Source organism: Callorhinus ursinus, unplaced genomic scaffold, assembly GCF_003265705.2.
Source record: "Callorhinus ursinus isolate GAN/ISIS: 27379988/994484 unplaced genomic scaffold, GSC_fseal_2.0 scaffold11, whole genome shotgun sequence".
NCBI lineage: Eukaryota > Metazoa > Chordata > Mammalia > Carnivora > Otariidae > Callorhinus > Callorhinus ursinus.
In genome coordinates this window covers 3,768,857-3,791,967 of record NW_027397073.1, presented here as the reverse complement: position 1 = coordinate 3,791,967, position 23,111 = coordinate 3,768,857, and the positions used below count along the sequence as shown (strand labels likewise).

The 23,111-nt window shown below is 45.9% G+C and overlaps 1 protein-coding gene across 5 annotated transcripts in view; it reads right to left on the bottom strand.

Moving 5' to 3' along the window:
- Positions 1-23,111, bottom strand: part of CYB5A (cytochrome b5 type A) — a 105,137-nt gene that overhangs the window by 14,079 nt on the left and 67,947 nt on the right. For 4 of the 5 annotated variants that reach the window (XR_012379955.1, XR_012379954.1, XR_012379957.1 and 1 more), the window contains exon 5: positions 8,084-8,212. The gene's annotated coding sequence lies outside the window, so the exon portion shown is untranslated. Of the gene's footprint in view, positions 1-3,044; positions 3,319-8,083; positions 8,213-23,111 lie in introns of those variants that run through there. The other variant, XR_012379956.1, reaches the window with a different exon arrangement.

The window sequence follows — 23,111 nt, the reverse complement described above, 5'->3', positions numbered from 1 at the left end:
TCTGCACTGAGGATGCCGTTAGCAACCGATTCTATGGCATCTCCTCCTGGATATCTAATGGGCATCTTGAATTTAACGTGTCCAAAGCAGAGCACTGAATTGCTACCACCCAAAAAATATTCTCCTGCCTTCTCCACCTTGGAAAAAGGCATCACCATCTTCCTTGTTTGTACCTCCTTCTAACTTTTCAGTTAAGTGTTACCAGCAGTTCCTTACAAATACCTTTCCTTCTGTCCATCTTTCCTTCTGTCCATCTCCAGTGTGTCCTCTCTGACCCACACCACCAACGCCCTTTGCCTGCAGCTTGATCCCCGATTCCTACCCACATCAGGTCATTCCCCCCACCCCCCACCCACACCTTAAAACACTGAAATAAGACAGAAGAAACTAAAGCAATCACAGTGTGTATGTCCCGCTGGTGAGCCTCTGGTGAGAATTTTAAATCCTTGGACAGAAGCCCTTGGGTGATGACTCAGAGTAATCGCCATGTGTCCTAACTGCCAGTCCTGCTACCTGCCCAAGAGCCACCTTTTGAATTTACAGTTTGTCTCCTTCTCTTTATGAGGCGTCCCTAATAGGTTTTTATTGGGTAAAAATTAAGCTGGTGTAGCCCTGATTCTCACTGCCGCTCCTGGTAAGTCAAATTTAATGGTGGGTTCTGGAAATTCTCTGTAATATTTTATTTCCCAGTGTTAGACCAACTCCTGAGTTTGTGTCTGTATCTGACAAAACCAAATCTTTCCTGTAAATAGGGATTTATCTTAAAAAGATACTCTCGGATTCACTCGTTTTTTGGTTTTTGGTTTTGTTTTGTTTTCGTTTTTTTTTTATTGAGCCCAAGGAACTGAAAACTTTCAGTATGGTTAGACATGAATCTATAAATTATTTAAGTATTTTCCAGTAGTTCTTAAATATATATATATATATATATTTATATTTATATACATATATTTAAATTATATATATTATATATAATATATATCTAATAAACATTATATAATACATATAATTTATATTTATATAATAGATATAAATAAAATTTATTTATATTTATATATATATATATATATATAAACTTGCTTATTGTCCTTCTGAGTATGCCATTACTCTGCTCCGAAATATGCCGTGGCTCCAAATTGCTCTCAACGTCAAACGTGGACGTTATCTCACACTTCTAAGAGTCTCTAACTCCTCCCCTCGCATCCACTTCCCTCATTGCCCTGTCCCAGAGTCGGCTACACTCAAACCACTCCACCCACGCACGTACCTCTCCCTTCCCACAATGCTGTCTTCTCATGCACAACACCACAACTCCAACCACACTGACCGCCTTCTTTGTATTTAAAAAATAAAACTCATTCTCCAACTTTTAAGTCTTCGTTTTAAAAAGTGCCTTCCTTGTTTTAATCCCTCCTGCAAGGAATGTTCTAGTCACCATAGCAAGAATTTTAGCTTACACACTTGCAAGAATTTCCTCCCCCATCTATCTCACACACACACACGAAACAAACACACACACTACCACAAAGAGTGAATCATAAATCATCTGAAACTGAGGGAAACCTAACACTTGTTCCAAGATCACTGAATTTTTAATGTGGCAACGATTACTAAGTAATCATTCAATGTTATTTAACTCATCATCATGATGGGGTAGGAGCAACACAAAAACCAAGAACTAGCATTTCCACAGTAATTTAGAGCATCTTTATCCCCACAAGTGACACAGGACACAGCATTATCAATGTCTCCATCTTACGGAGGAGGCTCCAGGTCTCAGCTGGTAGCAAAGGTCCTGGCTCCCCACATCCCATGCTCTCTCGCATACACTATATATGCTTTGAGGCTTTTTTTTTTTTTAAGTAAATCCACAGAGCATGTAGTAAAAATGTCTCATTGTTTGAGTCATCTTGCTCAAGCGACTTAAAAAAAGAACTATAGTTTCTATTCTCAGAAAACTATGGAAAACACCTCAAAATCAGAGAAGACTACGAGGCAAAACACACAATATCCAAAATCAATGGTGAAAACAGCCGATAATGAGTCATCATCACTAAGTGAAGACTTTTCTAGCGAAGATGTAGACTAAAATCTCCTTCCATTCATTCTGCATTGAGTCACTACTTCACGCCATGTTTTGGGCTAAAGCTCTGGGAATGGAGAGATGAGGACAAGCCCATGTCTGTCCAGGAGGAACCTGCACATTCCAGGGGGAGACATTCCAGAACATGGCCAGCACCAGCTTATACACATTGCCTCCATTGGGGCAGGGAGATATCAGCCTAAGGGCACTGGTACGTAAGCCGAGACAAAAGAGTGATGGTGCCATGTGGGGTGGGTGGGAAGAAGGCATTTGAGATGGGCAGTACAGGTGCAGCCCGTGCGCAGGTCCTGGTGGGGGGAGCTTGGTGTCGGCCGCTCAGGGCGGCTGCGGGGCACCGGGGTCTCCCTGTGAGCTCCACACCACACACCAGCCACACCAGCAGCCTCCAGTCCCATTGTGGGCACCTTCATTGTTTGAAATTTCTTGCATCTTTATTCTAATTTTGTTAATCCAAAATGGGCATGTTTTATATTTCTAATTATTTTCTCGAAGAGAGCAGTAAAGTGTCTTGTTCTAACAAAAATTAATGCACCAAGACAGCTTTCTGATGGTGGAAATAAAGGGTATTATTCTAACACTATATATATTCTGCTTCATTTTACAGAGGAGAACTACATTGATCATCAAAAGTTTTTTTTTTATAAACAAGAGCTGCCATTCTAGATGATACACTGATTAGTGAACATTTTAAGATTAAAAAGCACCTCCTATTGATAGGAGATGGATAGAGAGATGCACATCATACTTCCTATGAGCATTTACCAGAATGGCATCACTGAGATGCCAACTTCAGTTTTCTATTATTTTCCTTGTGACCCACGTTACTACACTAACATCCCTGTCTGCTAGGATAACCCACAAGACAAGGATTATATACAAATTAGATACATAATAATGTACTAAATATGGCAATTGTTTGTTTATTGTCATGGAAATTTCATCAAGAGGATAATTAAGTGCTGCTAAAATTCAGAAGCATGTTGCCTATTTTTATAATGTCACAATTCCTAAGACAAAATACTTCCCAGGTGTCAGAAGACAAAACTCAGAATCAGAACATGAAAAACTGAAAACTATTAGAGAAGAAAATGAAAAAATGCTATTGAATGTACATTTGGGGATAATAAACGAAGTGTCAGGAAAAGCGCATGTCATGTCATCATCACAAGAACGAAGCATGAGGTTGAAGTGACTATCAGCTACTTTCTTGTCTGCTGTGATGTACACATTTCATGAAATGTTGGAAAAGAAAAAAACAGACAAAAATACATCAGGTTAATTATTCTATCCTAGTGACTTTGAGTTCCTAATTATTTTGATAAATTTTTTCAACTTTTAATTAGGTTCAACAATTTGATTTGTATCACTGGCATAGAATGATTTCATGTTTTCAATTGTTACTGTTGAGAAAATGTAATATTCCAAATTAAACTTTTTTAATTGGAGAACGATCTTTTTTTTCTCACTCTCACAGATGTGCTTTGGGGCCTGGGAGTGGCCGGGGGCTGACACACGGGCCCCTGGGGGCCACAGAACAGACAGGCTGAGGCCATCACAGATTTCTAAGTGTGCGAACAACTGTGTTAATTTAGCTTTTAACGGGCATATGAAATAAATTGAAGGCTTTATTTTCTTTAGCTCATCATAAAAAGAAGAAGCTCTCAACACATGGGGCTAGCAAAAGAAAAAACAACAGCTGTTCATTAAATGAATATTACATATCCACATTGGGCATGGCGTTTTATGCCAAATGCGTATGCAATAAAAAGGAAAAAAGAAGAGAGTGGCATTCAACAACTTTGAATCTCCTGCTGCGCTGGTAGAATTTAAAAGGGTATATGGGGGTTGAGAGCAAGGACCCTCAAATTGGGCTTGGGGATGGGGGTGGGCACAGAGCGAGGCAGAGGGCACTAAAGCTCAAGGTAGCTGGAGGAGGGTGCTCAGAATCAGGAAGGGCTTCTTCGGCTCACCACGCTGCCCCCCCAACAGCCCCATCCCGCATTTCCTCTCTGTCCTCCGGGAGGTGTTCTCTACACATGCAAGCACACCTGTATTCCTTCCCTGTCTTTACTGTACCCACTGCTTTGCCCTTCCTTGTTTCTCTTGACCACTACTGGTAATGGTCCCACTATGAGTACACACGAGGCTCTTTCCCTTGGCTCACCAGCTACACAAGAGACCTTTGTCTGAACAGTTGAACGTGTGCATCTTCCGGTCCCATCAGAGGGGTTTGCCAGCCTGTTGCTGTTCCAACAAGGCTGCATTGGTTGTCTTAGCTTTGATTTCTCCCCGAAAGGCAAGGCTGTTCACGGTTCTAGTCTCTCTACTTGACCCTGCCCACCAATGACTACCTCCTCCAAAGCCTGGTCCTTCAGCACTGCTGACCACCCCCCAGGCCACCCCCTTCATACCAGACAAGGAGTTGCCAGGATGGGGCAGAGCTGCCCTCTCTTCTGCCATCAGATGACTGAGAATCTCTATCTACACCCCCTGCCTCCTCCCACGGTTGAAAGCCACCAATCTAAAATCAATTATTTTTAGAAGATTAAAAAAAAAAGTAAGAAGAAATAATAATGTTCTTCAAAACGTAAAGGAATAATTCCTTAAAGAGCTCTTTCTGGGGCTCTTGCAGTATCTGCATTTCCTGTATGGGAAGGGATAGGGGTCTGAGCTGCGAAGCTCCTGCCCAGGGTGGGAGATTGTCGGCTGGGGTGTGACCTGGGAGCTATTTCCTACGGGACAAATAGAGTGAAGTCTGTGACCCCCTACCCCAACTCAGACGAGAGTGGGGCACAAACCAGACACAGAGACACAGAGCAGACTATACACACAGAGAATGGAAGAGAAAAAGAGGGAGACCATTCTCAAGAAGATCGTTTTTCTGAGAAATACTTCACAGTCCAACAGGGCAGGGATCCCCACAGGAGCAGGTTAGGAACAGAATAGGGAGCGACAAAGTCCTGTGTGAGTAGAATGAAAGCCCTATTCCCGGGGCACACCCATCCTCCGTGGACAGTCCCCAGAGGTTCTGAGAACAGGGAGGAATTCAGTAAGGCGGGATCTGGCGGGGGGGTGGGGGGAGCTTGCTTGGTAAGGGTATGCATTGAAGACAGCTGGTGAATGCCCTTAGCTACCAGGGGAAGGGCTAGATTTTGTCTTCTGGCAAATGAAGGACTTGTTAGCAGAGGAAATGCATGATTATATTTATTTTAGGGAGGTCATTAGTCCTCAGAGTGGGAATCTCCAGTTTTGGGACCTTAAAATCCCCCCAAAGTTGCTTGGGCAGCATGTCTGCTAGGATATTTTTTATTATGAGGAACTTAAACTCTGAATCAAACTTGCTTAATAAAGGGAAGTTCTTGGCTCACACAACAGAAAAGCCCAGGGGTAGATCTGGGGGCAGGTGGCGTGGAACCTAAGAGTCCAACACCAACAGTGACCCAGTGTTTTCCAGTCTCTCCCCTTGGCCTCCCAAGGTGTCCGCCTGATGCCACGTCTGATCTTCTCTAGCCTGGAAGATGTCTGTCAACAGTACCAGAGCCTCCCTCCCCATTTACAAACAAAGAACATCTCTTTCCCCAACCCTCAGAGCTGCATTCCCACAGCCCCATTCAGATCCTTCACCCTCCTAAACCCCTTGTGGCCTGGGTAAGGCACTGCACGGAATAGTTTAGGGAGAGATTCTTACTGCTGCTTACTGCTTCCAGTCACTGTGTGATTCGTGCTCGCAACTAGAGCTGGGAATGGGTCTGTACGAACTCAAACAGAATGGTCACCAAGTCCCGGGGAGGGCGGAATGGACGTCAGTGAGGTGACCGCAGTTTGCCAATTTTCTCCTCTAGTTATGTTTCCACTGAATATTGGAAATAGAGGGGTATGCAGGGTCTACAGTCTTTTATCCTGTCTATGCGGGCAACAGTCAAAAAGTCTGAGACCTACACAAAGGTTGATACAGTATTTGCAGTGGGTTGGTGTCCTCCAAAAATTCATGTCCACCCAGAACCTCAGCATGTGGTCTTATTTGGAAATAAGGTTTTTGCAGATGAGGTCATGCTGGATTAGGGTAGGCACTGAATCGAATATGACTGGTGCCCTCGTAAGAAGGGGAGAGGACACTTGACACAGAGAGAGAAATAGCCACGTGAAGATAGAGCCAGGGATAGGCGTCAAGGAGCTACAAGCCAAGGACCTCCAAGGAAAGCCAGGCACGACCAGGAGCTGGATGAGGCAAGGAAGACTTCTCCCCTAGAGCCTTCAGTGGAAGAAACATGGCCTGCCAATGTCTTGGCCTCAAGAGGCCAAGCCACTTCTTGTCTCAAGAGCCATGAAGAACAAATATGAATTGTCTTAAGCCACCAAGTTTGTGATTTGTTATAGTAGCCCTGGGAAAATAATACAGTATTTATCATGGGGATATTTTATCGATTATGGTTATGTTCAGCTGCAAGTACCAGAAACCCTCCAAAAATGTGGCTGAACACTACGGAAAGAGCCCAGATGTCCATCGACGGATAAGTGGATAAAGAAGATGTAGTATACGTACACAATGGAATATGACTCAGCCGTCAGAAAGAATGAAATCTTGCCATTGGCGACCACATGGATGGAACTAGAGGGTATGATGCTAAACAAAATTAGAGAAAAACAACTGTCGTATGATCTCACTCACATGTGGAATTTAAGAAATAAAACAGATGAACATAGGGGAAAGGAAGGAAAAATAAAATAAGATAAAAACAGAGAGAAGCAAGCCATAAAAGACTCTTTACTATAGCGAACAAACTGAGGGTCGCTGGAGGGGAGGTGGGGGGGTGGGCTAGATGGGGGATGGGCATTGAGGAGGGCACTTGTTGTGATGAGCACTGGGTGTTCTATGTAAGTGATGAATCACTAAATTGTACTCCTAAAACCAATACTACACTATACATTAACTAACTTGAATTTAAATAAAAACTTGGGGGGAAGATGTGGCTTAAACAAGGTTATTTTCACACGTAATAAGGAGGTTTAAAGTCAATAATCAGGGGCAATCACAGTGTTTCTAGTTGCCTTTGCAGACCTAGGATCCCTCTACCTTCTGGCTCTGTCATCTTAACCATGGGGCACAACACGGCACCGAGCAGGGGGAATGCAGCAGTTTTTCTCCTTAAAAAAACATCGTCTTTTTATTTGGAAAGAGATGGCTTCAACAGAGCCCTCTGACTATAACTCATTAACCTATATCTACCTATAACACATAACCAGTGGCAGACAGTCACTCTGGTTCCAAAAGGGTCTAGGAAATTGAATGTTTTCACGAATAAGGGTCAGGACAGCATTAGCCACAATATACAAGGCTCCCCTCGGCGGGGTGAAATTTCACTCAGGTTGCACAGGAAACTGTGTTGGAAATTGAGTGAGTTGCAATCTTGTGCATCTAATGGGTCTTAGTAGCTGAATGTAGTTCCAGATTCTCTTTGGCCCGTAGGAAGCTTAGAGTTAAATCTGAGACCCACTTACCATTTTAAAGGATGAATTAACGTTTGTTTCTGGGCTCATCTTACCTGCTGGCTTTTCCGTATTTCTCCTTTGGCCAGAGGACATTCAAGTGTTTATTTTGATCTTTGATATTGTCATGTATTTTTACACTCTGGCTCAAGTCCTTCATCACAGGATAGAAAAGAGACCGAGAGTGTGTGCGAGAGAATAAGAGCTAAGTCTAACAGGATCTTTGGGTGGGGGATGATGAAGTCTTTTTTGGATGTACAAAGTTTTGAGATAACTATGGGATATTGAATAAAAATAAAATAAAGATTGGGTGAAGGTTTGAAAAAGGCAAATAAATATTAAGGTCATGGGAGTGGCTGAGATTATCAAGGGAAATGGTAGAATGAAAAGAGAATAAAGATCGAAAGGAAAAGGAGGGGGTGCTGTAAATAAGGGGTATGAGACACCTAAATATTTGACGCGTCCTTCTGGATTCAGGGAGCACCTCCTTACCTGCCTGTGCTAGTAGTTTTCTTTCCAAGTAGATAGTCTGGCGCCCCCGTCTCACGTTTGTTAGAACTTTTTGCTCTTCTATCTTTCGTCAATTTCATTTAACTCTTTACAATCGATCCAACTCCCCAACTAAAGACAGAAAGGAAGAAATCATTTTGAAATCAGTTAGCATCACTATACATGTCCTTTATCAGTGACTATTTGAAATTTGGTCCAAACAAAAATATAAAAACTGTGTCCATAAGACAACCCATTTTTCATCTGCTACTGAAACATCCCTCTTAACACATCCTGGGGTTTGGACAAGAAGTCCATTTTATGTTATTCCCTAGTGAATCCTGGAATCAAACCTAGCTGGTTTCCAAAATGAAGACTAGGTCTCATTGCGGCTGGCTTGTCCCTCCCCACTTCGTGTGTGTGTTCCCATTTTCACTGAGAACACTGGCAGATGGTACCCCCTATCCCGGCCCACCAATTTAGCACCATTACCTAGTATAATCTGCCAGCACCTGTGGATGTTGGCAAGCCACAGGTCACGGTTTCCGAGCACCACCCTAGCTTCCGCCATTTGGAAACCGTATTTGTTTTCCATGCCTACCATAACAAATTACCGCAAACTTAATGGCTTCAAACAGCACAAATCTATTACTTTACAATTCTGGGTACATCATTAGCACAACATGGGTCTCACCAGGTTAAAATCCGTGTCAGGGGTGCTGCAATCCTTTCTATAGACTCTAGGGGGCGATCTGTTACCTTGCTCATTTGCTAGGGAATGCATTGAATGTATAGATTGCTTTGGGTAGTATAGACATTTTAACAATGTTTGTTCTTCCAATCCATGAGCATGGGATGTTTTCCAATTTCTTTGTGTCATCTTCAATTTCTTTCATAAGTGTTCTATGGTTTTCAGAGTACAGACCTTTTTACCTCTTTGGTTAGATCTTACGGTTTTCGGTACAATTGTAAATGGGATTGATTCCTTGATTTCTCTTTCTACTGCTTCATTATTGGTGTATAGAAATGCAACAGATTTCTGTACATTGATTTTGTATCCTGCGACTTTACTGAATTTGTGTATCAGTTCTAGCAGATTTTTTTGTTTGTTTGTTTTGGTGGAGCCTTTCGCGTTTTTTTATAGAGTGTCATTGTGAGAATTTGACTTCTTCCTTGCTGATTTGGATGCCTTTTGTTTCTTTTTGTTGTCTGACTGCTGAGGCCCTTCTCATTTGGAAAGTAGGCAAATTCAATTCCTTGCAGTTACAGGACCAAGGGCACTGTTCCTTTGCCGGTTATCATTTGGGGACCATTCCCAGCTTCCTGGAGTCACTCGCATTCCTTGGATCCCTGCCTCTGTCCTCAAAGCCAGCAATGGTGGGTCAAGACCCTCTCCCCCTTTGAATCTCAACTCCTTCTTCCAACTCCTCGGTCTGACCCAGCTGGTAAGGATTCTCCATTTTCAAGGACTCACGTGATGAACAAGTGAGTCGGGCACCTTGTAAATAGGAGCATCTGGGTTGAAACCCAGGCATTTCAGCTACTGAGGCTGGGCCCTTAACCACTCCAAGACAATGCTTCTGTAACAAAACTCATTTGGGGCAAAGAGAAAGTGATGCCATGTCGAGACAATGGGAAAGTGGGGCAAAAATCAGCCTACTGATATTGCCTGTCCTTAAAATGGTGATATTTTGTTTATTACAGATATTTTCAATTAATTTTGATTTCTAAAGATATCTCATAGAAATGTTATCTTGATCACTGTGTTTTCAGCCCCCCTACAGTGTATGCTGGAGGTGATGGCCTCACTCTCCTCTCCAGGCCCGGAAAGAAAGGAGCACGGGGCTGGTTGCCCTTTATGGGAATCTACGTACACAAACACCTTTACCAGATCCAGATGTATAAGTTGCTTAGAATAACAAAATGATTCCATATAAAAGAAAGTGAGGAAAGGGAACCAAAGTTCATAGTATTCTGAAACACACGGAGCAATAAACCCTATCTTTGTCTTTTCCGTTGATCCCAAGGAGAGATGACTGATGAAGATGGAGAAGACAGGACCTGATCTTTTCCTAACGGCAGCGCGGTCTCACTTTTCAGGAAATGTCACCAAAGAGGCTCAGAACCTCCTTGGGTCAGGAGCGGGAGCTCTCGGTTTTTAGTTTTGTTTCCCCAGCACCTCAGGTTTTGAGGGTTTGTTTCTTCATTTTGTCAACAGGGGAATAGTATTAAGGATTCTATATAAAAGGCCAAATTACTGTTTGAGTTGGTTAGACCATTGCTGCTCGAAGTATCTGCTTTTGCACTTGTTCGGGCCCTTGCCCACGTGGTTTCACTCCACTCGGCTGACTTCATAAAGTATCTCTGGTGAGCAGATGGTCATCTTGGGAAAAGCTCAGTGTTTCCGGAGCCTTAAAATAACGCTTTAACCCTTTGGGGCCACTAGAGGGCCACAGACATCCACTATAAGGGATTTCAGACTCCTGAAATGTAATAAATTGGTAATTATTTACTCTACAAAGACATTCTTATAAGACAGTTTTTTTTTTTTCCCGGATAGTCTTCTGAAGATATTCACTTCTTTAGTATTCATTCGTATAGGGTTTATTTAAATTTCAAGATCGCCTAGTAAGTCCAATGAAATGTTAAGTAAAAAGCTGTTTACCCAGCTTTCACGGATGGAACAATATTTAACTGTCTCAGCCTGCATTCTGTTCCATAGGAGTCTGTCCTTGACAGTGAAGCCACCAAACTGAGACTCAATCCTTGTCTTCAAGAATAGGCATATCAGAAGCATGAATAGCTCGTGACAGTACTGGGTGGTAAGTGTCAGAGCAGAACAATGCACAGGACAAGGGGGTGCTAGCAAGACTCTACTCAGCATTTCAGGGTTTGAGAGGGTTCAGCTGAAGGCATGGAGCACAAGGGAGTATGACCGGGACATACAGCGTTTAATATGACAAGTGAGGCAATCTATCTTCCTCAAGTGTTTAATTGCTAGAGATTTAGGAAGCCTAAAATCATTCCCACACTCTCCTAAAGAGAAGATTGTGGTCACCATTGGATTCACTGGAGAAAACAAACAAAGAAACGGGAAATCCCCCAAACCTGACTACCTTAGAAATCTAAAATTACCTACCAAATGCCACCATGATGTTTTTCCCCCATAAGGAACTTAATTTTTAAAAAAATCCTTTAAAAGATATATTTTTAAAGATTTTATTTATTTATTTGATAGAAAGAGAGAGCACAAGCAGGGGGAGTGGGAGAGGGAAAAGCAGGCTTTCCGCTGAGCAGGGAGCCCGATGCGGGCTCGATCCCGGGACCCTGGGATCATGACCTGAGCCAAAGGCAGATGCCTAACCGACTGAGCCACCCAGGTGCCCCTTTAAAAGATATTTTTAATTTTAAAAAGGGTAAAAAAAAAATCTATCTTCTCCAAAAGCCATGCTGTGTAGCCTGGTCAGGGAACACTCCAGGCTCCTGCTTTGAGGAGTCAGTGCAAGCCTGATGTGGCCCTGGGGCTCCCGCTACTTGGTGAAGTGGGGTATGTCTTCTCTTCTGTTTTGTACAACAGGGAGCTGAAGGAGTCACCAAACAAGGGCAGAGTGTGACCCTGAAAGTTCCTGCCAGTCCAAACGTCTGAACACTACCCTTTGTCCCACTTACCTGGGCTGTGGGCCCTGAGCCAGCTCCGATCAGCGAGCAAGCAGTCCAGGGACATCTGAGCCCCGAGGCCCTTGGGCCAGCCCCTTAGTCCCCAGGAGCTCCCCAGATTGTAAACCAGTGGCATATGTCAACTGGATGTAGGCATCCACCTGAAAACAAATGTCTGATAACCAACTGACTCTCGGTGTCACCAGTCAGAGTGGGGGGCCGAGGACGTGCACCTGACAGGGGTACACCGCAGCTCCAACCCCTGAGCCTGGGACAACGCGATCCCTAGCAGAGGGAGAGGAGAAAAGCCAGGCCCAGAGGGTGAAGGGGGGCAACATGCTCAGCAAAGGCTGATGGAGCCCCCCCGGGGGTACCTTGCAGTCAGTACCCTGAACGGGGCTGTACTCCGGAGGCAGCAAATCGGGGCTCAGGAAGCCGGGCCTGGTGTGGCGCATCCGCTCAGACAGATAAGCGGTTGCAGCTTTGCTGCTCAGATCATGGCAGTGACAGGGACACAGAGGGACGCGCCCCCACCCCCTCGAAACCCAGCCCAGCTGTGATGCACAGTCTCAGAGAAGGGGCTGTGCTCGCCCACCCCCGCCCCGATGGTGCAGGGGAGAGAGCTGCCCCAGCCACAGTGGAGTCGCTGGGCCTGGCAGGAAGCGGCACCTACGCAAGCACTGGAGAGGCAGGTGGCCTTCCGCCCACAGACCCTGTCAAGAGGGGAGGGCGCTGGAAGGGAAGTCAACAGCGGGCTCCCGGGCGGTACCCCAGACTGTCTCTGAGACCCTCCATGCCCGCTGGGGCCTGCACACAGACTTGCAGGTATTCTGATGGGAGCTGGTGTCCCCAGACGAATGGAGGGCAGGGGGCAGGAAGGGGGCCAGCGAGGCCCAGCTGACCTGTCGTACGGAGAGTTCTCTGGCCACAGTGGAAAGGATGAGCTGACGCCGTAAGTCCCTTAAAGGTGGCCCCCACATGTGTTCGGTGTGTCCCTCTGGCCCTCCACAGCCAGCGCAGGGCCTGGCACAGAAGGGAAAGGGATGCCGTTCTTCAGGCGGGGCCAGGGCAGGAGGCTGGCTGGGACACAGTTGCCAAGGTCCAGGTGAGGCAGCAGGGGCTGAGCTAGGGCCACAGACTGGACATCTGTCCCTGAGAGAACGAGCCTTCGGGGAATACAATCACTAGTCTCTGGCTTCAAATGACCAGGAGGGTTACGGAGGAAGCAGATTTGGAAACGGCAGCCAGTTTGCCAACTTGGATGACAAGGGGCCGGCTGTCACAGAAGAGCTTGATCTGGAAACGACTGAAGGTAGGGGGCTTGGAAACAAGCCGATATGACATAGGAAAAGGCTTGAAGATAAGGCACATCCAGCACACCTCGGATGGGACTACCAGCGGCTGGATAGATCTACGATCAGGCTTTGCATCCGGGGAGAGCCAGGGCTTGAGCTGGTGAGCACGCAAGCATGACCAGTGAGCAGCACGCCAACTAGGAATTACACGTCTGATACACGGAGGGCCCTGAAAACAGGCCGTCTGTCACCTCCGTGCTTGGAAACATCTTTGAAATTGTGCTTATGCCTCTACCCTGTTGTATCAACACAGAGAAATTTGGCTGAAGAAAGCTCAGTTTAGCTTGCCCACCTCTGAACACGTTCGTGAAGTCTGAGACTTCACTAATATTCGACGGGCATCTTACTAAAGGAGATGCAAAGCGCTGCCAGCGAACAAAACTTAGTGCAGGGAACTAACTAGAGGTGAAGATGGAAATGTTTAGAGTTAACCCGCCAAGGTTAAAAATAGCATCCTTATTCTTCTAAACATGGGATCTTTGCTCCTGGGGTATTTTTCTCTTTAATTTTGAATTTCATCTATTTCTCTACATTTTGGTGCAGTCAAGTCCCAAGAAGAGGCTCACAACCTCCAGAGATATTTCAAATATTAGGAAGGACGGAGGAGAATCAGAACAGCCTTCTGTGGGCTGAGCACATGGATTGCCGGTCTGTCGTGGAGGTGAAGGGTGTCCGTAACTGGCAAAACGAGACCCTGAGCTCTCGCTTTCCAAGTGTCGGTCCTGCACGCTCTGCACACCAGATCCAAGGCTGCGGCCCCCACTGGTGTCAGAGCGAGGGACCCATTGACGACGGGTCTCTGCATGGTCCGAATGACGAGTGAGGAGGGCCAGTCATCCTTTCTTACACTGCTCCTTCCAGAATCTGTGAGTGAAGGATTTTACCATCTGGAGAGGGGACCTGGGGGCACAGGAAGAGGAGGAAGGCTGACCCGCCCGTCTGGAGAACAGCAGACAACCCAGAGAGTTATAGAAACTTCTCAAGATTTAGTTGTGAGTATTTTAGCTTGGACGAGGAGAAGGAAACAGATGTTGCCTCGCGCGCCAAGATTTCTCCATACACAGCCTCGTGGCTGTTGACAGCACGGCGCCTGGAGTTCTTGACTGTGACCCCTGGAGTAAGTTCCTTAATCTCTGGCTAGCTCTCGTGCCTGTCTGAGAACCAGGGATAGTTACGGTCCCTTCCTCAAAAGCTTACGGAAAGGATAAAGATGAGGGAGCAAGACATACAGCACTCAGCCGGTGCCGGGCACACGGGGAGAGCTCGGCAGATGCTAATGATTGTGATGATTACCTGCTCCCTGGGAAGAGCAGTGAAATCAAACCGGTTACGTGCTGCGTGCAATGAATAAACGACTTCGCAGTAGTCAGCGTGACTAGATAAGAAAAGCCTGTTTCACTACAATAATCTTACTTTACGACGATCACATTTTGTGCCATTGGTACTTGGGCTCAGGGCACAAGCCCCTGGTGTGGGGAAGAAGATACGAGAGAAGTGGGTCCTACTGGGCAGGACGGGAGCAAGGAGGGGGCTCCACAGACGCGGTGGACACTCAGCTGATGGGGTGCAGCTCTGCCCGGATGCCACCTTCCTGCGCTCGGTCCAGGGGCCACGCTTGCACCTTCTCCCCATGGGAGAAGCTTGTGTGGTCTCCCCTGGGGCCTGGGGAGGTGGGGCAGGGGTGGAAAGTGCCACTGCTATCTTTGTCCACAAAATTCACATGCACAGATCTCCTTATTTTCTCCCTGAATGCCTGGTATTAAAGAGTGCTCAATGTAGCCAAAATCCATGGGGGGGGGGGGGAGGGAAAAAAAAAAAAACACTTTTTCTTAAATCTGTGGGAAAAGAAAAATTGAAATTTGGGGTCTGGGCATTACCCAGATTACTGACACGAGGAACAGGAAAGGGGAATGGGAAGCTCATCAGAAAAATCTTCACTTCCTGTCATTTAGAACGAAACCCATCCCGCAAGCCACAGGTGCCACGAGGTCGGAAGAACTGCTCAGACAGCTGCCGAGACATCTGCTGAATGCGGCAAACCCACTGCACTTCTTCGTGCTCCTCCCCTGAGGTGCTGAACAGTGCGCACACAAGATAAAAGGCTCTTGGTTTTAAGTCTCCTTTGTTCTTCTGTCCTTCGCACAATTTCTCTTTCTGTTCCAAGAATTTAAAATCCGCCTGAGTGTCAACTGGAACGCGGGGGTGAGTGATGGATGCCCAGGACCAGGGCCCCATTTATTCTCTGCTCTACGAGCGTGCCGGGGCCTGAGACTCCCTCTCCCCTCTGTGAACCTGCCGCTCCCATCCTGGCCTGGGCACCACGGGGCAAGCTGCTCTGGCCAACCGGTATTCACAGGATGCACCCTTGGGCTTGGCTTTCCCAGGGAGGACGCATCGGCGCCTTCCCTTGCGACAAAACACTGTGGATGCTGTCCTGAGTTTGTATGTGCTGCATGAACCGAAGTAGACCGCAGTGGTGCGGGTGGGCTGATGCCAGCCTCCTGCCTGGCGTGGCAGGAGCACGCTTACTCTAAGTAGGACAGAATTGACTTTGAGTCTTACCTCTGCCATCTTGCAAACTAAAACCTGAAAACTTACTTCACTGCTTACTCATTTGTAAAATGATGGTAACTGTCGGGGGTTAGTTCTGTCCCTGCAAAAGATACTTGAATGTGGTCTTATTTGGACATAGAGTCTTTGCAGATGTAATTAATACATAAATTAAGACAGGCATGCTGGATTAGGTAGGACTTGTGTTCCCGTGAGGAGAAGACGCATAGAGAAGAAAAGGCAGAGGTTGGAGGGATGTGTCCATAAGCCAAGAATCACGCAGGGACTCCAGCAATACCAGTAGCTTGAAGAAACAAGGAAGGATCCTCCCCCACAGAGCCTTCAGAAGAAGCTGGTCCCTACTGCCACCCTGATTTGGGAATTGTGTCCTCTGGAACTTTGTAAGAGAATGAATCTCTGCTGTTTGTTTTTGTTTTTTGGGGTTTTTTTAAGATTTTATTTATTTATTTGACAGAGAGAGACACAGAAAGGGAACACAAGCAGGGGAGCGGGAGAGGGAGAAGCAGGCTTCCTGCTGAGCAGAGAGCCCAATGTGGAGCTCCATCCCAGGACCCTGGGACCGTGACCTGAGCTGAAGGCAGACGCTTAACGGCTGAGCTACCCAGATGCCCCTGAATCTCTGCTATTTTAAACACCCATCTGGGACATTTTGTAACGGTGGCCCTGAGAAACTCATATAGTAATCAATCCTGGTTCACAAGCTGGTTGTGGAGACTGAATGAGATTATGTAAGTAAATGCTTATTAAGTGTTAGATATCGTCCGTCCCTTCCCTTCCTCTTCCCTGGGGAGTGGGAATGTAAGTGAATTCAGGAAAGAGTTTGATAGCCATGCTGTCATCTGAGAACCCAAAGGGGAGTGCTACTGGTATTGATCAATCTGATTTTAGATGCATGGCCCAATTCCACAGGCTGCAGCCTGCTTCTCCCCTGCGCCTTGCCCTACAGGGAAGATTCTAGGTCTGAGCTGGGACTGGATGCCTCCACTGGCCCAAGTCCTGGCCAGCTTGGCCCCAATGTCTGGGGATGAGCAGAAGGCGGTGTCCATCTGAGCGTCCCAATCAGGGATGGCAGAGGGACCTGCAGCCAGCCTCCTCCCAGTCCTCCGGTGACTCACACCGGCCAGACGATCTGCAGGTACCCTCTGAGCTCTGGTGTCCTAAATTCCATGATGTGGGAACCAGGAACTGCAAAAGACCAGCCCTGAGGTGGTGGCACCTTAAGGGTTGTGTTGTTCCCACAAGAACATCTCAAAACTGTGTTTATATTTGACACCTAGTTCTAGTAAACCCTCTGTACTTGTGAGAGTTCCTCATCTGATGAAAATCATTTACTCTGTTGAATTTTCACTGAAGCCCCGACTACCAGAAACGAAGTCAGAACCTCCGCATGCCTTCCTGTGGGCGCTACAAGATGAGCAGTAGTGACCTGTCCGTGTCACTTCAGCTGAGAGCCCAGTGGAGCACAGCCCTGGACCTGGATGGGGATCTGGCTGGAGCAGAAAGGAGGAGCCTCCTGAACCCAGAAGTCCATCCTCAGGGAGGGAAGAGCAGAGTCAGTGAAATCAGTTCTGAGGCGACAGGTCACCACGGAGAGAAGCAGTGATTCTGAGCACTGACTCTGACCTCAGGTGGGGTCCCAGGGCCAGGAAACCTGTTAGGGCTCGAATTGAATGTCCCCCAAATTCATACGGGGGGGGCCAGAATATGACTGTATTTAGAAACCAGGTTGTTGCAGACGTAATGAACTAAGATGAGGTCATACTGGAGTGGGGAGGCCCGGAATTCAATATGACTGTCCTTATAAAAAGGAGACATTTGGACACAAACACAAGCACAGGGAGAACTCATGTGAACATGAAAGGTCGAGATCAGGGTGATGCTGGAACCGAGGAACCGCAGACTGTCAGCAAAGCCTGAGGCTGGAGAGAGTCCTGGGACAGAGCCTGGGAAGGAACCAGTCCTGCCGACACCTTTCTCTGACAGTTCTGGCCTCCCGGACTGGGAGAGAAGAGATTCCTGGGGTTTGAGCCACCCAGTCTGAGATTCCGCGTCCCAGCAGCCCCAGGAAGCGGATGCGGCGTCATCCCAGTCATGACGGCCAAGAGCAGGAGCTCTGGCCAGGCGGGGCCACGGTGGCGGGCCACCCACAGTCTCCATGCACACTCACAGCCGTGGGACTGGGGGAGGCCTTGACCTCTCCAGCAAGTCCCCACAAGAGCCACACGGTTATGGTCCCAGCAGCAAAGCCACGCTTGGGGGCTTTAGCAGCCGTGGAAGGAACCCACTGGGCAATCAGGGCCGAGAAAGTGAGAGTGGGCCGCCGTGATGCTGAGCCATGTGCGCCTGGCCACTGTGCGTCCCCCACGCCACCCCTAAATGGGCCGGCTGCGCGTGCTGGTGGGCATAAAGCACCTCCCATGGTGCCCCGCACATTGAGTAAAGTCACAACTAAGGCCTTTCTGAACAGTCAACACTAGGGGAAGCCAAAGGCGCAGGAGAGCCCGGCATGGGAGCCATGTAACCTGTGTGCCAGGAAGGGAAGCCGCCCTGTTCAAAAAGAGGGACTGGAAGATGTGGGAGGCAGAACCCGGAGAAGAGCTGACCGCCACGGCTGGGGCGGCTGGGCAAATGTGGGGTGCAGGGAGACCTCCCCATTGCAAGCTTTGCTTCAAGAGCTCAGTGTGTAGCTTTTCCTTGAAATCAATATTATGGCACGAATGTCAGGCATACGATCACAGAATGCTCAAGAGCCATCTGCATCGACCCCCGAGTTCTGAGAGCAAAGTGTCCAAGTTATATTAAAATGCAAACATATCCAAATATAGAAGGTACTAGTGAAAGCAATTAATGTATCAGGAAATAATTGTAGTCTGTTATCACTGAACAATTAAATCACTTATAATGGTGAAAGGCTCCCAAAAAGAGTTTCTCTCCTGAACAAGAGTCATGAGAGTTGGCACACGATTCAGTCATTGAAATTCAGGCAACAGACACATTCCTGAATAGGGTGCCTTTGCTTTATGGATTCCATGCATTGCTGAGGGAAGAGTTCTTATATTGAGCTTTTATTTAAAAAATAAAGAATACACCCAAATAAGTTGGAGTTTATATCCCTCTAAGCTTTGAAAAACTGATAGAGAGATAGATAGATAGATAGATAGATAGATAGATAGATAGATAGATAGATAGACAGATAGATAGATATGTTGTTGTTGTTTTTTAAAGTAGGCTCTCTACCCAATGTGGGGCTTGAACTCACAACCCTGAGATCAAGAGTTGCATACTTTTCTGACTGAGCCAGCCAGGAGCCTCAGGTCCCTCCAAGCTTTGAAACGGTTTAATCAAATATCAGTCTGAAAAGAATGCTAGCGTGAACCAGGAAAAGGATCAAGTACATTCTGAGCATATTTCTAAAAGTGAACTAACTATTCAAGAAAGCGAAGTTTAAACTCCTTATGTATCTTCAGCAAACAGCGTATCTTAAAATGTAATTGAATAGTTGATGAATATAAAAGTTAATGTTTTCGCCAATGGCAGGATTTCCTTCTTTCTCGTGGCTGAATAATATTCCACTATATATATCACATTTTCCTTGTCCACTCATCTGCTGATGGACATTAGGCTGTTTCCATGTCTTGGCCATTGTGAATAATGCTGCATGAAAATGGGGGTGTAGATAACCCTTCCATATCCTGATTTCATTTCCTTTGAGTATATGCCAGAAGTGGGATTGCTGGATCATAGCGCATTTCTAATTTTTAATTTTTTGAGTAAACTCCATACTGTTTCCCACAGTGGCTGCACCAATTTGCATTCCCTCCACTAGCGCATAAACCTTCTCTTTTCTCCACATCTTTGCCAACACTTGTTGTTTCTTGTGTTTTTGAGTTTGTCCATTGTGACAGGCGTGAGGTGACAACTCACGGTGGTTCTGATTTGCATTTCCCTGATGATGAGTGATGTTGAGCATCTTTTCATATATCGTGTTGGCAATAACATAGATGGACATCGAGATTATTCTGCTGGGTGGGATAAGCCAGATGGAGATTGACTCGATAAAGCTGAATTTGAGAAAAAATGTTTTTAAAATGTTCTTCATCTACATGAAGAAGGATGTTGTTACACTAGGGAATGTGTCGGGGCAGGGGGATGGTGAGCCGCATGGAACCCAGAGGAAGGAGAACTGGAAGGTGAGCCTCCGTGGTCCGCATCCTACGGGCATGAGAACCACGGTTCCCAGAGGACATGCCATAGAATCGTGGCTGTTCCCATCCCCCGGCACCTGCGTCCCTTCTAACGGCACCTACTCACCTTCTAGCGGCTACGTCAGGATGCTATTTAGGAATAAACTGACCTTGTGCCTGAGACATTAATCTTGTGTGGGTCAGACCTTTTACGGAGCATCCAGCGTCAGAAATCAGTGCAAGCAAGTTTGGACATTAACAAACAAAGAAACAAACAAACAAAAACAAATTTAACAGCCCCTGGAATCCAAATGTTAGGAAGGCCACAGATGCATGTGGGGCTCAAGGATTTGCAGAGACAGGCCTCGACACCTCCAGCAAGCTCCTCTCTGTTCTCTCTCAGGGCAGCTGGTTCCCTTCCCTTCTCAGAAACAGCTGCAAAGCCCTGGCCTCTCAGCCCAAGCCTCCATGCTCAGGGGACGGCTCGTCCTCAGCTCTGCACAGAAAGTCCCTGGAGAAAACCACCCCCAGACCACCAGCTGTGGTCTTAGTAGAAGGCCAGTGATTCCCTAGAGCCATGTGGCTGCAGTCAGGATTGCCCAGGGGAGGGGGAGCCATCCCCTACATGAGGGGCAAGCTAGTGGGTGGGGGGCAAAGAGGAGCGGAGGTGGTTCTCACCAAGCAACACCCAGACGTCCATCACACCGGGAGCCGGGAGCCGGGAGCCTGCCGTGAGAGGCACTGCCCCAAGCGGTAATCGGCTCCCAGGAGCCAATTAGAGAAGCCATAGGCTTTAAGTCCTAAAACTTTAGACCCTGGATAAGGATAAAAAGGTCAAGGAATCTTAACACCAAGTCTACCTGACACAGCTTTGAGTCTTGTCTATCACGTTATAACCAAAATAGGAGCATGTTCTCCCAATTTCACTTCAGCACCAAGAGTATGAGAAACTCGGTGTTTATTCAGTATCCAGTCAGTATCCAGATGAGAAGTGAGCTGATTTGGGAGGTTTGTGTGTTTTTAAGACAACATCCTGGGGTCAGAACAAACATAACTCAGTCTTCCTTGCCATTTAATGGAGAGTACTCTAGCTTGAGACCAGCTATGCAGAAACACCCTTCCCTCAACGGTTACTGACGGCACGCCCGGCTCCTCCAGGTGTTGTGACAAGGGTTGAGGACCCAGTGATCAAAAGGACCTGGTGCTTCCTCGAGAGCCTTCTTAGAACCTCAGTGTTGTCATCAGAATAACTGAGATAATTAACACCTACCATCCCCACAGATACAAGGAGACACACAGTATAGCACCCACCACGCTCTAGAATATCCAAGATTCATTATGGTCTATTAACTTTCTGATGTTAAACATGTATTACTCTGATTTATTTTCATTTTAGAAATCCAATTATGGGAAATATTGTTTACTGTCAGTTTTCTACAATATTAAGCTTATAATAATAATAGTTGTTATCAATTCAAGCAGCATTTGAAATATGTTTGACAGTTTGGGACAGTCTTAGTTCTAATTAAATTAGCTAATAGTTAATCAAAAATCCCATGCCTCAATCATTTTGAATAATTAGAGGGTTCTAGTAAAAATAGCGGGACAGGGGCGCCTGGGTGGCTCAGTCGTTAAGCATCTGCCTTCGGCTCAGGTCGTGATCCCGGGGTCCTGGGATCGAGCCCCGCATGGGGATCCCTGCTCGGCAGGAAGCCTGCTTCTCCCTCCCCTCCCCGCTAGTGCTCTCTCTCTCTCACTATCCCTGTCTCTCTCTCAAATAAATAAATAGAATATTTAAAAAGCAAAAATAGCAGGACAAGAAAAATTAAGCCTTTTGGAATAAAAGTTAAAGAAATGAGAGTTTTAAATAAGATTTAAAATATTGTCAAGTTTTTTAATGTGAATTACTCATTCATGTATAAGAAACTCCATATGAGGTGCAATGAGGTAAGACTTTGATCTCATTGATACGTTATTTTTTTAGTCAAAACTTAATAAGAAGCAATTGGCCATGGTCCTCAGGTTTTAAGGGCATTTTTTGAACTTCTTAGAGATGAAAAGCTGACATACTTACGTGGCCTGGGAGTGAGCAACCCACTTTCTCTCAGAGCCATGAAATTAGTAGGAATTTCGTCTTTCATTGACTATGACTGAGCACTCAGGAATCCCTTCTAGAAAATTCTACTGCATATAGTCAAGTTGCGAGACATTTAATTTTTCTCTTCCAAAGAGCAAATGTTTGAAGTTCTTGAGTGTTGTCAACCAAAAATAAATCAGTATGGAAGAACGAGTGATGGCATTCTACCAGAAAAACCATACTATTTGCGTGATGTGGAAATATTATTTCTAAGCCCATGACACATAATCAAATGAGAATACCGTGTCATTCCAACAGCGGAAATGTAGAAGTCTGGAAAAGATGAGGCCCATCTGCTTGATTCAGTAAACAGGGGCCCCTGGAATTGTTCCTGCTCACGCCTGCTCAATTCAAGCCAGTGCTAGAAGCCAAAGCAGCTTACGAAAATGAACACCCACATTTGATAATAAAAATGCTGGATGTTTCCCACCTATTTTACTTAGTTCCTTGTAAACATTCATCAGTAAGGTGATATAATTGTATTATGCTGCATACGCTCAGAATTCAAGATCTGCATAGAGAGACTTAAGCCAAAGTAACAGAATCATTACAAAATGTTTAATTTGAGCTATGTAAATCATATTACTTTTGGAAAATGCAATTCTGTGTCAAGATAGCCAGACACAGTTCTAGTTGTGGGAAATAATGTATAAAAGAAATCCTATTTTTAGATTTGTATGTCCAATAATGGTCATATTATTTCAGTCCTGGTCAGAATTCCAGATTTAGAATATTTTCCACTCTCAAAATAGAGCATGTATGGGTATGTGAACTCTATCTCAATAAAGCTGTTTAACAACAACACAAGGCATGTACAGTTGCAGATACGGGGCTTGGATACCTTCAAGGAGGATTCCCGAACCTGTGGCTCACTAAATAGGCTTTACCAGTGTGAGTATGTTAAAACTCCAGCACAGCACATGTGCCTGGACAAACATTACCTTACTATCAAATTCCTGAGAAGAGCTAGCATTTATTGAACACTTGCTAAATACCATGAAATGCTCCAAACACTTTTCACAAACTCGCTGATTTCTCATAATGACCTTACAATGTAAGTGCCGTGACTTTCTTACATGAAAGAAGAAATAAAGACATGAAGAGTTTGTACAAATGGCATAAGTTCG